The 15313-nt window shown below is 38.4% G+C and overlaps 1 protein-coding gene across 9 annotated transcripts in view; it reads left to right on the top strand.

Moving 5' to 3' along the window:
• Positions 1-15313, top strand: part of FOXP2 (forkhead box P2) — a 438488-nt gene that overhangs the window by 77902 nt on the left and 345273 nt on the right. The window contains exon 1 of one of the 9 annotated variants that reach the window (XM_075743984.1): positions 11626-11705. The exons of the other annotated variants lie outside the window; for them this stretch is intronic. The gene's annotated coding sequence lies outside the window, so the exon portion shown is untranslated. Of the gene's footprint in view, positions 1-11625; positions 11706-15313 lie in introns of those variants that run through there. 9 annotated transcript variants of the gene reach the window in all.

The following is a 15313-nucleotide window of genomic DNA, read 5'->3' as shown; positions in this document are numbered from 1 at the left end:
CTTGAGAGCATCTTTGGCACTAATGTTTCACTTAATGCTCCACTCTCTCTTGGAATCAAAAATGAGATACCCTTTGGAGTGGAACACAGACAATTCCCTTCCTAGGCTGTAGGAAACACTGAAAGCCTGAACCAGGAAATTCTGGAAGGAGAAGGACCTTTTCCTTTCAAGTTTGTGTGCGTAAGATTGCTTTACTCTGAAAGGTTTTTCTGCTCACTCCAGACCTGTCTGAAAGGCATATGGAGGAAGGAAGCGCTGACTTAAATTCACCACACAGTTGCTGCAAAGGTAAATCAAGTTAGAAAATGAATCGAGGGGGCCGACACCATCCTGAAGAGTAAGGTCGTGAAGTAGTGTGTGGTTGTGTACATGTTAGCCGAACACTTCTTAAACGTGGCTTGTATACTGGCTATATTCTTCATACTTACTGCTGGGTTCCCACCCAGAGGTGACATTTACTGCTGTTGTTGCAGATGTCAATTTGTAATTTCTTGATTGCTACCATTGAAGTGTCATGAACTTGGCTTGATTCATTGTCAGACATTGCTTAAAGGTATGAACAAGGTGCTATGAAGGCTTTGGTGACTCTACTGTGTTTCTGTTACTTCTGTTTCTGTGAAGCTGAATTCTGGCCAGGTTTAGAACCAAGGGAATGCTTTCCATTACTTGCATTGACTTTCCCAATGTGGCAGGGTGCTCTACATCTTCTCCATATGTCTTCCATCAGATGAAAGTATTATGTCAAGGGAAGCATGTGAATAATACTTAAATAGCTACCTGATTTGTGGACAAAACCAGGCAGAATTGTGCCTGAAGAAACAAAAATATTTCTAAAAATTAGACCCTAAACATTGGTTTAAAGGTTGTGTCCTTTGGAAGGATTTGAAGCAGTTTAGGTGCTTATGTTGCTCTAGGGACTTTGAGTACTGTGAGGTTTTAAGGAAGGCTAAGTATTCCAGGAAGTTTAAGAGCTTATGGCATCGTAAATATTTAAGATGATTTAAAAGGTTATGTCCTCTTTAGTATTTGAGTTGGATTAAGTGCTTATATTGCCTTAAGGACTTTTTCCTTATTTTGCCCTAAAAAGAACCTAGGAATTTAAATGCAAAAAACCCTATAGATGCAATGTTTGGGCTGCATTTGAGAAATGCAAAATTCTAGGTTTCAAGAGCAGCATTAACCTGACCACACTACATATGCATCAAAGATGGATAGAAAAACAGAGTGTCTAGGAAACAGCTGGATATGAAATCCAGAAGCAGTAGTTTTTAATACCTTGACAGCTAATGTGTTGGGAAATGTTTTTTTCTTCTTCTGCTTGTTTTGTATGATCTGGTAAAGAAGATCAAATAGATGATCAGGATGGAATCAGATTGTGGAAATGCAAGGAAACAATTTCATCTTAGAAGGTAGAGACCTTCTTTAATTCAACATGCAAGAAAATAGGAAACTATTTAGTTACATTTTGTAGTTTTGCTGATATTTTACCTCAACGATAAGGAATAAAGAATATTGTATATCTAGGTCTCAGTAGCCTTTTTTTTTTTTTCCCAAAATATAATCCATTTATGTATTTATTCCTGTCTTCTGAGATGCCTTGACTAAATTCTTCATTTAGGTGTATTTACATAACATATTTTTTGAAGTTTCTATGCTTCTGTAATTGTAGGTATATTCCTAAAAAGTCTATTTTCTATTTATTTTATTAACCAAACACATACACTTCTCAGCGCATAAAAAGCTAATTGCCACCATTCATTCAACATATTCTATGCTGCGTCAAATAAATAGGCGTCAGTCCATCAGAACAAAGTAACATTTTTCTCACAGTCCCCTAATACAGCATTGCTGTTGGTCGGTTAATATAGCACAGTTATGGTAGCTGTATCTGCTGCTGCAGGCTGCTCTTGCACAGCACTCCTGACAGCCATCTGGGCAGTGTCCACTGATCCCATGGGGAAGACTTTAAAGTATCTCTGAGATGGTCCTATGGCATGGATAGTGCGTTCTGGCAGGGAGAACATCATCAGAGTGGTGACACACCTGCTGAAATGCAGCACGAGGTGTGTGAGTTGACATGTCCCTTGATAGCAGCTCCTCGCTGATCATGCTGCCTAGACAAAAAATCAGCTTTCCAGTTGAGGTAGAAGAGTGGTATCAACAGGAACAGGAGTTGAGGGTAAGGGTAAGCTGAAGCCTTCATGACCGGGCAGGCGACGTACAGCCTGTTTTCAGCTACGTAGGTGGGAAGAGTGAAGTGTCTTCCACACAGCGACTTGCCCCCAGAAAGTTCACTGATAATATCCTAGGAAGCTGAAATATGCTAACAGTTATGCCATTAGTATTCTGATACTGGTGGTAGTGCTGGCTCACTCTGTCCCAGCAGTTACGACCAAAAATCACCAGCAGTTGGTAGTACAATGCATTCAAAGGGTGAGATGGTCAGAACTGAGTATCTGGCATCTTAAGGCTATGTCTGTGGCTCTCTTAATGCACAGTTGAGAAAAATCTGCTGGAGAAAGACAGTTAAGAAGAAAATGTGTTATACCTCAAAACATAGGTCTAAGTGCAGTGCACTGATTGAGTTATGGTTGCTATGTGTTGATGCCATACAGTCAAATGATTATGTGTTTTAAACTGGGTTTCGTGTAATCCTGAGTTCAGCTGCTTCAGAACTGACTCAGGGTTTTTATTAACTCTTCAAAATTATTAAAATATATTTTTATGTGTGTACATCTCTAATTAAATGTAATTTCCTATTACTTTTGGTAAACCTCATGGAGGAAGGACCCCCAATGTTTTCCTGACTTTCTCTCTCTCTCTCAAACTTAGCATCATCTGAGAATTTTGAAAGTACAGTTTCTATATGGATGACCATTTCACTGTCCAAGTTATGAAAGAAAACACCCAGTGCACCAAACCACGATGGACCTCTCTTGAGCCCCATTCCTAATACCCTTCTTTTATTACTAGTCTCTACATCAAATTTTTGAACACATTTTGTGTTCACCTTAAAATAGTTTAATTTAGTCTTTGTTTCCTTAGCTGCTGCTTATGAGTCATCCCCTGCTTCTTTCCCGTTCACAAACTATTTTCCTATTAAAGGAGAAATTTAATTGTTTTGCCAGATTTTGCTCATGACAAAACTATATTGGCAGGTATTTATTTTCTTGTTGTAAAAAAAATAGAAAAAAAATCTTGTTGGTCTTGTTTTTCTCAAGAATATTCCAGGAACTGAAACTTAATTGGACAAGTCTGTCATTCCTTACCTCCTCTTTTTTCATCTTTTTAAGACAGGCACTGGATTTTTCCCTTCTCATTGTTCTGGAACGTCATCCATTCTCTAAAAGTTGTGAAAAATTGCTAATGGCTGTAGAAAATTTCAATTAATTCTTTTAGAGTCCCTTGCACTGCAGTTAACTCTCCTACCTATTAAGTCAGTGCAGCTGTTTGTAGGAACAAAGGGTAGAAATCTTACTCACTGGATTGATTGGAGTTAAAAATAAATTTCAAAAATAAAGATTATTTAATTCACTGATTTGGTTTTTACTAGCTATAAATGACAGGTTAGCAAAATTTCAGTGCAGCGAGGCATTGGAGTTTGGCATTCTTTAACTGGCTTCATGGCACAAGCCAACATCTATCCTAAGTGTGAGCTTGATTAGGCTCAGCTGATCTGACAGCATTTAACTTATTGAAATGTCTCTTCATCTGTTTTCCCTGTTCTACTCTTAATTTTTTATCCCTTTTGTCACTAGTTTTAGCTATCAGATTGTACTTGTCTGTTATATCAAAGGCTAAGCAAAATATATTTGTCTTTGTATCTTCTGCAAATAGACTGATCAACTCCTCCTTGAATTTTCCTATTAATATTAAGGAATGTAAAAAAATGCTTTCTTGCTGCTAATTAAATTCTTTTGAAGTTATATTTCACTTTCTGTTTTTGCCCTTCTGACTTTGTCCCTATATTGTCATGGTTTTCTGTCTTGCATACTTGTGTTCATGGATCTGTACTCTCCTTAAGGTGCAGGTCCTTGAAGAGTTTGTCGTTTAGTCTTTTTCAACATTGACTTAGTTTACTCTTATGCCTTAAATGGTATTCCTTTATGGAACTGCCAGCTGTCTTGAACTCTTTCTTCTTCCCTTCGAGTTACCTTTCACAGGATCTTGGCTACCATTTCATTTATCCAAGTCCCCTTCTGTAATCTCCGTTGACTTTATTCTCCTATTGTCCCTTCTCCCTCCCTTCCTTAGAAATGGGAATTCTCTCATGTTACAGTTACTTTCAATCAAGCTGCCCTCAATTTTCACGTTTCCAATGAGTTCTGAAGGGTTGAAGTAAAATCTAAAACATTTTTTGCTTTGAGTGTTTTCCTCAGTTTCTGTACTGAAAAACGGTTGCCAACACATTTCTGGATGGCCTGTGTCCTGCTGTTTTCTAAAAGATGACCAAGTAGTTAAGGTTCCTTATTATTGCCAAGTTCTGCTGATACTTGGTTGTACACTGCTTGGTCACAAAAAAAATCTCATTCTCATGATCTTTTTTTTCTGAAGAGAGGAAGCACAGTGCAGTATGCGGCAAAGAAAGAAGCGTGCTGGATGTACAGGCAGCCAAATGTCAGCAAAGATGTGAATTTATCTTATTATACTGCATTGGTAAATAGACTGAATTTCAGCTTATGGTTCTTGTGGCCACATCTAAAACAAAAAAACCCTTTTGGAAAATCAGAGATGGTGCCAGAAACAATTATGAAAGTGATTTAAGAGCTTGAAAATTGCCTTGCAGTGAAATATTTAAGGAGATCAGTCTGTTTACCTTATCAAAAAGATGTTTGAGAAGTGACTTAATTACAGCATACCTTCACAGAGAGAAAATATCCCGTGCTCTAAAGAGCTCTTTAATCTAGTACAGAAAAAGCAGGACATGAAACAATTGTTTTAGCTAAAACAGAATTTATTCTTTAATCAACTGTAAGTGTTTGGGCTCAATAATAAGGTAACTGCCTGAAATTTTATATTCTGTGATATTATAGGAAGTCAGACTTGATGATCTAATGGTCCTTTCTGACCTTAAATTCTCTTTAATCCATGAATCTTCTCAACTTCGGCCGTTCTTCTGCAAAACACATGGCCCTCTTCTTGACAACCTTGACAGCCTGCAGAAGAGAAATACACTTGGACTGGGAGGGACTTGCGGGATAAGATAAAAAATGAGAAGGGGAGATTTCCTTTTGAACTAACTATGGTTCATTATGGAGGATCTGATTTCTAAAGGCATTTTCTAAATTTGTGACTGGTTTCCATTTTCTTATTCTAGGTGGAGGGCCCCTGCCAGAAACGGTCAGTCTTGGTGGTTCATTTATTCTCTGATTTTATAGTTAACTGCCCTCTGGCTGAGATATGTGCGCATTTGGCCAGCTTCTAGTGGGCTTCATCGACTTTTTTTCTTTAAGAAAAATTCAGAAAGATGATACAAGACTTGATATCTAGAATACAGAGACCATTAGTGAATTCTTTTATCATAGCTCACAGTAAAAGTTAGGAGTTCTCTCTGGTTATTGTCTTTTACAGTATTAAAGTGTTAAACTCACTTCAGTCAGAGCTATGCCCACTAGCCTTTACCCAGTGCAGTACCAAAGCTGTGGGATACCCATTGGGTTATTTTTATTTACTTATAGGAATCCTGGAATTTAAGGAAAGAAAATATTCATGTTAGGAGAATACAGACACTTGCAGCACAAATCAAGACACCATCATAAACCCTTCTTTCCCTCCTCACGGATTAACATTTGGGCTTTGACATGTGCCTTAGGCTAAAGTTTGGCATTAAAACCCTCTACCCAAGAGCAGATTTTTTTGTCAGATTTCTTTTAATCAGTCATGTTTTAGGAAATGCAGAAGCCAGACAGCATTACACTAATGCTTCCATGTGGATCCACAGGTTTGAAATTTTTGTGTCAAGAGAGGAATGACTGCTATTAGGCAAACTTCTAAGAGGTTTGGGGAAACCTTCATGAGGAACAGATGAGCCCATGTTTGCTTTCCCACATGCCTTTCTTACACTTCCCACGTAAACAGTATATGGAAGCATCTTTCGGTGTAAACGCTTTCTACCTTTGTGGCATCTGGGTATCTAGAGTGGCCTCAGCAATGATATGTTTCGAAATCTAGAAACAAGCTTGTTACATCTTGAAAATGAGGCGTCGCTACTCTTACACAAATCGCTAGCAAAGTGCTTTTCTTCACAACAATTGAATTTATCATGCCTATTTTAAGATTATTTTCAACAGACCTTTCTGTTGATTTTGCTCTTGTAAATCCTGGGAGTTTGCTCACCTTGTTGGTAAAAGAGTAGTAAGATTAAGAGATGTTCCACTTCATTTACTTGAAAAAAGCCTAACAATATCAAAGGTAAATTAATGTGGTTTTTTAATTTTTATTTTTTTACAGATGTTAGAAACTGATAAAAAATAGAGTATGCTTTTGTTTATTTTATAGTGCTTGTGTCTGCTTTGATGCCAGACTTTTCCGTTTTTTCAGTTTATTTTGTAACTTTTTGAAACAACAACTGTCTCTTTTGCAACAGCAACTGCCTAGCTCTTGTGCCTCCCAGAGTGCAGTCTTCTCACTCATGATGAGTGTACTTCATGTTTTGTTGCTTTTTACATGGAATGCTTTTAAAAACCCATGAACATACTTATTATTTTGCTTTCTGCTGTCCTGCTGAAAAGATCAACAAGGAGAAACAGTGCCACTGCACTCTTTAATTCAAAATTCATTGCAGTTTCTCCATTACAAGTTTTGCTTGCATTGGCTTGATTTACCACGAACTTGGAGACCACATCCTTCTTAATGTCATTATGTTCATCACTGGCAGTTCTGTGGTCTGCTCTTTGGTGTTTGCATAAGCCATGTTAACACTGAAGCTTGACCAAGATTCACTTACCACAAAGACAGTTTAAAAAAAATAAAAAAGATTATATATTCTATTTTTAAAATAGCAGACATGTCCATGTTTGATGCAAACAAGCAAATAGCATCCGGGGGATGGCAAGGTGTTCAGTGAGGTGTTCCCTGTACCAAAGCAGTACTCTGCCTCTCTTCCAATTCTGAAATGAAAGCAATGTGTCATGGTTTCAGACACCTCTTTTATCGTCTTTGTAGAAATTCAGTGATAGGATGTGACACAGTGCACCACTGACCAAACTCCTTGGTGAATCAGTGGTTTTCAACACGTTCATCTCACAGTGCTCCAAGTTGCTGCTGAGGAGCTGTATCTTGCAGCGGTTGAAAAGCGAGCGTGTCCTGTGGCCCACAGGAGCTCAGTGAGAGGGGGCTGCTGCCTGTCAGCGCCCGTGCCTTCATCGCATCTTGCCTGTGTGCAGGACAGTCCTGTTGTCATTCTGAATGCAGATGTTTGCCTAAAATAGGACAATGTGGTGCTATTAAAAAAATGAAGTAGCAGTACAATGTGATGCTGTGTGCAGCTTCGCTTTGAGCAGGGGCACAAAATACATTTGGAAAGCGTGGGAACTGGAGCTTCCTTGGTGCCGTTGCAGCATATCCTTTTTACTTTTTTCGTAATGCATGAACTAAATGGTTTTGTTCCCAGCTCTCTTGTAGGAACATCTCTTTGGGGCACTGGCTTTAATTTCCTTCGCTTCGCATAGCCCCGTAGCAGCTTGGAGGTGCTTTGCCTTATTCTGGTCCAGATTTTGTTGTTGAGGACATGATTCAGTGTCTTTTTGCCTGTGCAACTTAACTATGGCTGAAGTAAAGATGTGGCACAAGCAAGATGACAGGTATTTATCCTCCCTTTGTACTTGACAAAAAATTGCTTCTGCTGACTGAGAAGGATTCCCTATAGGGGCAGCAGCCAACTGGAGATGCTAGACACAGGGTTTTATTCTAATTCTTGGCCCTCACTGAAGCTGGAGGAACTGTAAGCATATTAAATGCCTTCATCTGGTCCATCCTGTCCACATGATCAAGTTAAAGAGTCAAACTCCTTTTCCTTTGGTCTCCTTCTGGATCCCGTATTTCATGTGCTGGCTTGGTTGGGGGTTTTTTTTTGTGGTTTGGTTTTTTTTTTTTTTTGGTGGGGTTTTTTGTTGTTGTTGTTTTTGTGTTTTTTTTTGTTTTTCCATGCAGTGGCTCACCTTCACTTAGTATCAGTTAAGGATTGCAACTGGAGGGTACATGCATCTGGACTATTTCACAGCTTGGATCTTCAGAAGCTTTCATGGACTGTGACTGAATCTGCTCAGGCTAAGAGAAGAGTCCAGAATGCAGTGCTTGGTCTCCCTGGATAGTGGTGTTTGCAAGTCCCTTCTCCTGTTTTGTAACAGGATATTGTGGCTAACTCGATGTGTGGGTGTGGGCGAGGGATTCTGGACAAGACCTAGGAGCTTAGGTCTGCTTTGGGAATTAGCTGGCATGTAAATAGTGCTCCACCTCATGTCTGAATTGTAATGAAGTTTACACTGGAACTAAATAGCTTGCTCTCTAAAGCAAGGCACTTCTGCAATCCAAACAAAAATGACTGTTTTGAATTTGGGCGTCTTCATGGTTGGGTAACGTTTATTTCAGATGTGGAAACTTATTATTTAAGGGCAGTTGGTTTCACGTCAATGTCGTCTTTAGCTTAAAACTCTTAGATACAGCTGAAGTCAGTAATAAAAGTAATATTGCTGAATATGCCTGTATTCAATAAGTAAAGTTTGACTGCTTTCAGTTCAGCAAGTTGAATACATCTGTGTTCAAAACCAAGGCAGTTCTCGTTAGAACTACAGATGCATACAGGATCATCTAGACTGCTGTGCTTGTATTCTGTAATGTATCTACCAAGTTACCTTTTAGTATGTGGATGTTTGTGGGAAGGCTAGATACAGCAGTGTAGGTTAAGAAAAAAAGTGGGAAGCGAACTATGAATTTTCAAGCTTCTGTTGTTCTCTCTGCTGTTTGGTGCTTCTGATATAAGTTGTGCTGTTTTGGTTTTTTTTCTTTTAAAAAGTCTAAGGGATGAAAAACCATTCTTGGGAGGACTCTTTCCACTTACTCCTTCAATTATTTCCATAGAAATATAATTGTAAGAGGACCAAAGAAAGAGTGGCACTCTTTGAGATTTGCCTGGTGTTCGTTTGTATCAGTTGTTTATAAAAGGCGATAAATATAGTGTATAGCTTCTGCAGGGAAATCCTCCTGTAAATTTTATTTTTCTACAGCTGTTCTCAGAGCTGTGAAAAAAATGATGCAACACTTCCATAACATTAAATTTGAGAAATAATTACACTTGGCAGTTTTTGTTTGCAGCAATGCACGAAAGGCTGAAGGCTTTTGTACAGTTCAAAGAGCACATTCCACAGATCTAGCAGTTGTCGGTTGCCTGCAGGGATCATTTGAATTTTCAAGGAAAAAAAACATCAGAGTAATGCCCAGACCATTTGATTGTATACTCTCAGGTCTCTCTTTCTAAATTTCACCTATATAAAAAGTTACTCGAAAATAAGCCATATACAAAGGTGTCACACCTTAATGTCAGTTGAAGGAATTTCATCGAATTTCATTACTTCTGGTTCTTTCTTATTGATGTTTAATAATGTAGAGATTAATAAGAAATGTAAGATAACAAAAAATGAGGAATGACATTGTTCAAACACGTGGGAACGGTGAAAGTAGATAACAGCAAAGGGAAATCCCTGTACACATTGGGATCCTGTAGTTATTTGTCAGCTTATTGCATTAGTCAAATTGTACAAGATACTCTGTGTTGCTTCGCTGTAGGAGAGCCCCAGTCAAAAAGGTAAACCCTCCAATCTCGTGTGCCAAGCCTGGAAAACTTGCCAGCTCCTGTATCACACTTGCAGCTCCATCACTCTCCACAAATGTGTTGACTTGTCACTGTGTGTCTGTCTAAAGCTTCTGCTTATCTAACAGGAGGCGATGTGAATATTTTTACGCTATGTACCCTAATAGGATTTTTGGTGAAATATTCCACGGTATTTCTTAGAGAGAAAATCTTTTTTCTATTGCTAGGTGATTATCATTATTTATTCTGGCTATGGGTTGTTGTACAGCTCCAAAACTCCGGAGTCTTTCCATTTTCAGTCATGAACAGGCACGAAAAGTTTGAAGCTAAGGGGCCTCACTCTGAAGCACAGATATTTTTTTTCCCCCCATCGTTTGTGCTAGCTGCTTGGTTTGTGTTGCTGGAATCCCTCTTAACCTCTTTCAGTGCCTTGGGCTGAACCCACACCACCACCTGATGGGAACGGTGGTGGGGATGACCTCTTTGGGCTCAGTGCCCTCCCACCAGCACGCCTCACCTGAAACTTCATACCTCTTCACGGCCACTTAATCAGTGCCACTTTAATTAGTCTTTTAATGATGAAATACAACTTAAAATACTCCCTTTAGCTTTAAGAAATGAAGACATAGCTTGTATTTACTGCTGTCACTTGCATGGATTGCATCGTGATAGCCATCATAGGTAATACTTGCTGGAATGGTATCATGTCATTTGTTATTAAGAAGTGGTATAAAATACAAGTAGAAAAGAAAGAAGAGAATTAAGAAATAAAAACAGTTGAGACTATAAATCAGTTAAGCAGCAGTAAATTAGACCATTGAGTAGAATTAAAATACTTGGTATGACATTTCTGTATATACTGTCCCCTTTCTTTGGATGGAAGTATTACAGTTGTTGATTTAGTTATTTTCTTATATGATAAATATATCATGTTTTCTTATGTAATAATAGATCTAACCCAAAATCAGTCAGGCAAGTTTGGGGTAAAATTACTCTGCTGAAAACTTTTGCTTCTTTCCTACAATATGACAATAAATTTTTTTTGGAGTATATGAGATTGTGGATGTTTTCTTGATAAAGGTGGTTTTGTTTTAATGCTGAGCATACCTCTTACTCAGTTTAAAGAAAGAAGAATAATCTTGTAATGAAGTTGAAATAACAGAAAGGCAGATGGGACTTGGTCATCTTTACATCATTGTAATCTGTAGACTGTTGGATTCATAAACAGAGGTGACCGCTGCAGTTTTGAGGTGGAGGCTCGAACTGCTACCCCCCGTGGGATGTAGCCTCCATCAGCCTCGTGAAGCGTGGTTGGATGCAAAAGGCCCAGCCCATAGAATAACAACTGCCCCGAGTAGAAGCCCTGGTTCCAGCCAGCTGAGATCGTAAGAGCACTGTAGGGCACTGCCACCACATGGAAATAACAATATTCCCATTAGTCTGTCCTCAGCTCTGCACAAGCAAAAATACCTGGTTTTGGGAAATCTAGAAGTGGGCTGAAATCACTCAACTAAGAATGACTTCATAACATTCTTCTAAATGAGGGGTACTTTAGGCAGTCAAAAGTAGTCATTGTATTTACAGACGAAAAGTGAAGCAGATGGTCATCTCTAAACAGGGAAATGGTTTGTATTAAGAAATGCTAATATAAAATGTTTTAATTAATTCTTCTTCAAAAGTATGCTCATATGAGTATCTCTCAGTATCAAGTAATCAAAACGAATAAAATAAGAATGATTTCAAATAGAAAGGACTTTATCAATTTTCCATCTTCTGAACTCAAACTCATCATTTTGTTTTTTGGGAAAAGACAAGTGGGAAGTCCTTAATGAAGTGCTTTTTGAAGCGAGGAAGCGTGGCTGCCATGGGCACATACAATCAAATTCTGCTCAGCCAGGTAGGACGTTTCATGAAACCAGAATCTGAGCAGAGCTTCTTGCGTGAATGTTATGAGCAGGATTTTGCCTTGTATAGCTGTTTGAGGTCATGTAATGTAAATATTACTGGAACTTACGATAAGAAGGTAGGACAATAAGGGAGCCCTTGTGCAAGCACTAATTGCTTTTTCTTATGCAAATACCAGTTCCTTTTACTGGCATGTCTAATGCTGTGCTTTTCTCCTGGGGCAAACAAATAAATAAATAATAATAATCTGTATTATATGTCATGCCTTCAAATAATTTTGTTAACTGCTCTTTGTTTTCCATAGCCATTTCTACATTGTTGTCTTTAGCTTCTCACTGCTTGCTTGTTCTTCTTTCCTCGTCATTTCTTGTTTGCTGTACCTGAGAAACACACTTTTCTAAGTTCTCTCCTCTTTCATCCTTCTCCTACTTTTATCTGGCTCCCAACTGGAAACTCGAGCATTACTCTGCTCTCTCTTTCCCTGGGCTGAAGTTTCTCATTTGTCCGGCTTGCTTCTGGCAATTTGCATTAGCTTCTGTAGGATGCAAGCTTTCTATTTAGAAAATAAATTTGTTTTGCTTTCTGTACCCTAGATACAGAAAACCTTAGAAATACGGAAAGTGGGGAAAAAAAAAAAAAAGCATTGCTATCTGCCTGGGCTTGCTAAAGATAGTCCCGTTGCCACTGACATGGATTTTGTGCAGTGCCTTTGAACCCTGCAGCTGTCCCACTACGCATATTTGCTTGCTCTCTAGTCTCATGTTTCCACTTTCTCACATCTCCCCTCAACATCTCACTCCTCCCCATCCCTGTCGTGCACAGCCTGCGTTCACAGAGGCTGTCCTGGGCTGTACCTGCTGCTGCAGTTACTCTCTGGTTTCTCTTCCCTTTACCTCTGAACTCATCGTTACATAGGGTACAACTATTCTGAATTTTCTTCTTAGAAAGCTATCGCAGATTTTTTGCTGCTTTCCTTTCTCTCGGCTGCAGTTAGGGTGCTTTAAAAACAAGGCTCTGGACCGCATGCTTCTTTAATACGCAGCTTAGGTACCTTCTCTAAATTTTACCTTGTTTTGTGAAATTTTACACTGTTCCAGAGCATTTTCCAGCATTTTAGTGTGTTTTGCATCTCTTTCTTTGATGCATCTTCCACGACTTCTGATTACTGTAAAAAGTTTTAATTTATGGGTTTCTGTAACATCCTTCAGTAAACACTGTTTACATCTTACATTGTTATGAGATGAACCGCAAAAACGTGAGAAACAAACTTCTCTGTGACCTCTTTGTTCCTGAAAGTGACGATCTGGTGGCATTTGTGTTAATTTGCACTCTAGTAAAAGATAATTGTGGATTCATATATATAAAAAATATATCCATTGAGAAAACGTGACAAGTTTAAAACAAACATGATATGTAGCCATAATTGGCAGGATGTTTGGGAAGATACAACATGCTCATAGCAGTACCCTAGCCAAATGTATATGAAAAATGAATTTCCAATTCTGTATCGGCTTTAAGTGTGCACAGTCCTTGTATGTGTAATCCAGTGAATGCTTCAGTATGTGTGTCAGTGCTTTATTTAGTTGATTTGCTGCATTAGTTGACAAAAGCATGCTGAAATAAGTTCCTAGAAAACTTTTTGCTTACTGCACTGACCTTGAGTGCCAGCTCCCTGATCCAGGGCAATTCACCCTAAGTATATTCTATAAAGTTACACTGATCTTAAAATTAGAGTCACTTCTTCAGAAAGAATCCTATCGGGAATAGACATCACATATTGTTTGACTGTAAGCACATCTCTTCCTGGGCTTTGTATTATTTTGAGGACCAAGGAAGGGAACATGTGAGATTAGCTGTGTGAAGCATGAAGAATTAATTTTTGTATAGCTGATGAAGTCATTCATATGCCATAGTTGAATTAATCTCCCCAGTCACCTGAAATGACAACCACTTGTTCGTTAGGCTTGCAAAAAAATCCCAGCGCATTGTAACACAGAGTTACTACAGGATCAGCCGTATGTGTATAAAGAGTGTTCCACCATCAATTGCACTGTGTGGGACATCGCTGTGTTCCGATGGGTTCATGTGATTCGATTTCATATTTTACAGCACTTCCTTCTATCAGCACTAAAGTTTTAAGTTCGAAGTTACTGTTTGTGGAAAAGTTACCAATCAAATGGAAAGATGCGCTGTTATGCCCCATCCCTGGAAGTGTTCAAGGCCAGGTTGGATGGGGCTTTGGGCAACCTGGTCCAGTGGAGGGTGTCCCTGCCCATGGCAGGGGGGTTGGAACTGGATGTTCTTTAAGGTCTCTTCCAACCCAAACCATTCTGTGGTTCTATAATTCTGATTCTGTCTGTCTAGAGCGTCCTGCTTTGCAAGTCTTCTGTCTAAGGGGAAGGTAGGTGGGGATTTAAGTTCTGCAAGAAAATACTTCCAGAGGAATCTCTGGTGGCACAGATGTTAATAGGTGTGGTTTTCAGCTTGAAGTTTTTATGTTGTGGTTGTTGGTGTTTTGTTTTGGTTTTTTTATTGATAATGTGGATTAGTTTCTTTGTCCTCATTTTTGTAACAGTGGACAAAACTGATGAAGGCAATTTATACAACTTCATAAAAATTTAAGTAATGAGATAGCAAAATTAGGAAAATAGTGGAAATTACTGCACTGAGTAAACAAATTCAAACCTTATTTTAGTAGTGAATTTATTTAAAGTGTGGTTAATTCTTACAAATTAAAAAGCTCAAAAAAACCCCATGATTGAGGAAATCCAGTGTGTTATTGGTAAATGATTACTGTGCTCCTCCAGTCTTTCAGACTATATGACATTTCAGTAAAATAAGGGCAACTGGTTGATCTTACATCCTTCAGATTTGAAAAGGGAATTTTATAATTAGGGGAAGAGGTTATGTTACCTGCCTGGTTTACAGACTGCTATGAAATGCATAAACAAAAAGTTGCATTAATGATCAGTTTTCAGCACAGTAGGCAATTAACTATGGGTGGTACAAAAAGGTGACGCATGCTGAGAGGGAACTTGGGCTACTTCTCATTACACATTCTAAATTTTTCTACTGAGTAATGACACATTTTTTGTGTTATTTTGTTCTGTTCACATAAAATGTTTGTTCAATATATATTGTCATGTCTGAAAAGAAAAAAATAACATTGTGAGTGGTCTGGAGAATATTCTCACAAACATTAGAATGCATTTAAATAAAGCAATGTTATGCCTTCAGTTTGAGTAGTCTGTGTAGTCTGGTTACTTCATCTAGGAAAAATATTGCTGGAACAGAAAACGTCCAGAAAAGGCCACTGAAAATGATTGGAGGCATGAAAATGATTTAATGTGAATAGAGATTAAAAAGATTAGTATTGAGAGTGGAGAAAAAAGAGGTGACATGGTAAGTGGTATATAAAATCGTGAATAGTATAGAGAGGTAAAATTTGAAAATCTGTTTACTTTTTTCTAACAAAACCAGGGAGCAGGGAGATAGTACAATTTAAAAAAAAAAAAAGACATGGAAAAAAATCAGTACCTTTAAATGCAGGCTGTGTATGCAGTGAAACTTAGTGGCGTTCGGATGTCACTGGCTTGGAGA

Source organism: Balearica regulorum, chromosome 1, assembly GCF_011004875.1.
Source record: "Balearica regulorum gibbericeps isolate bBalReg1 chromosome 1, bBalReg1.pri, whole genome shotgun sequence".
NCBI classification, from domain to species: domain Eukaryota; kingdom Metazoa; phylum Chordata; class Aves; order Gruiformes; family Gruidae; genus Balearica; species Balearica regulorum.
Note: the sequence above shows the minus strand (reverse complement) of the source record. Positions and strands in the feature narration are given on the sequence as shown.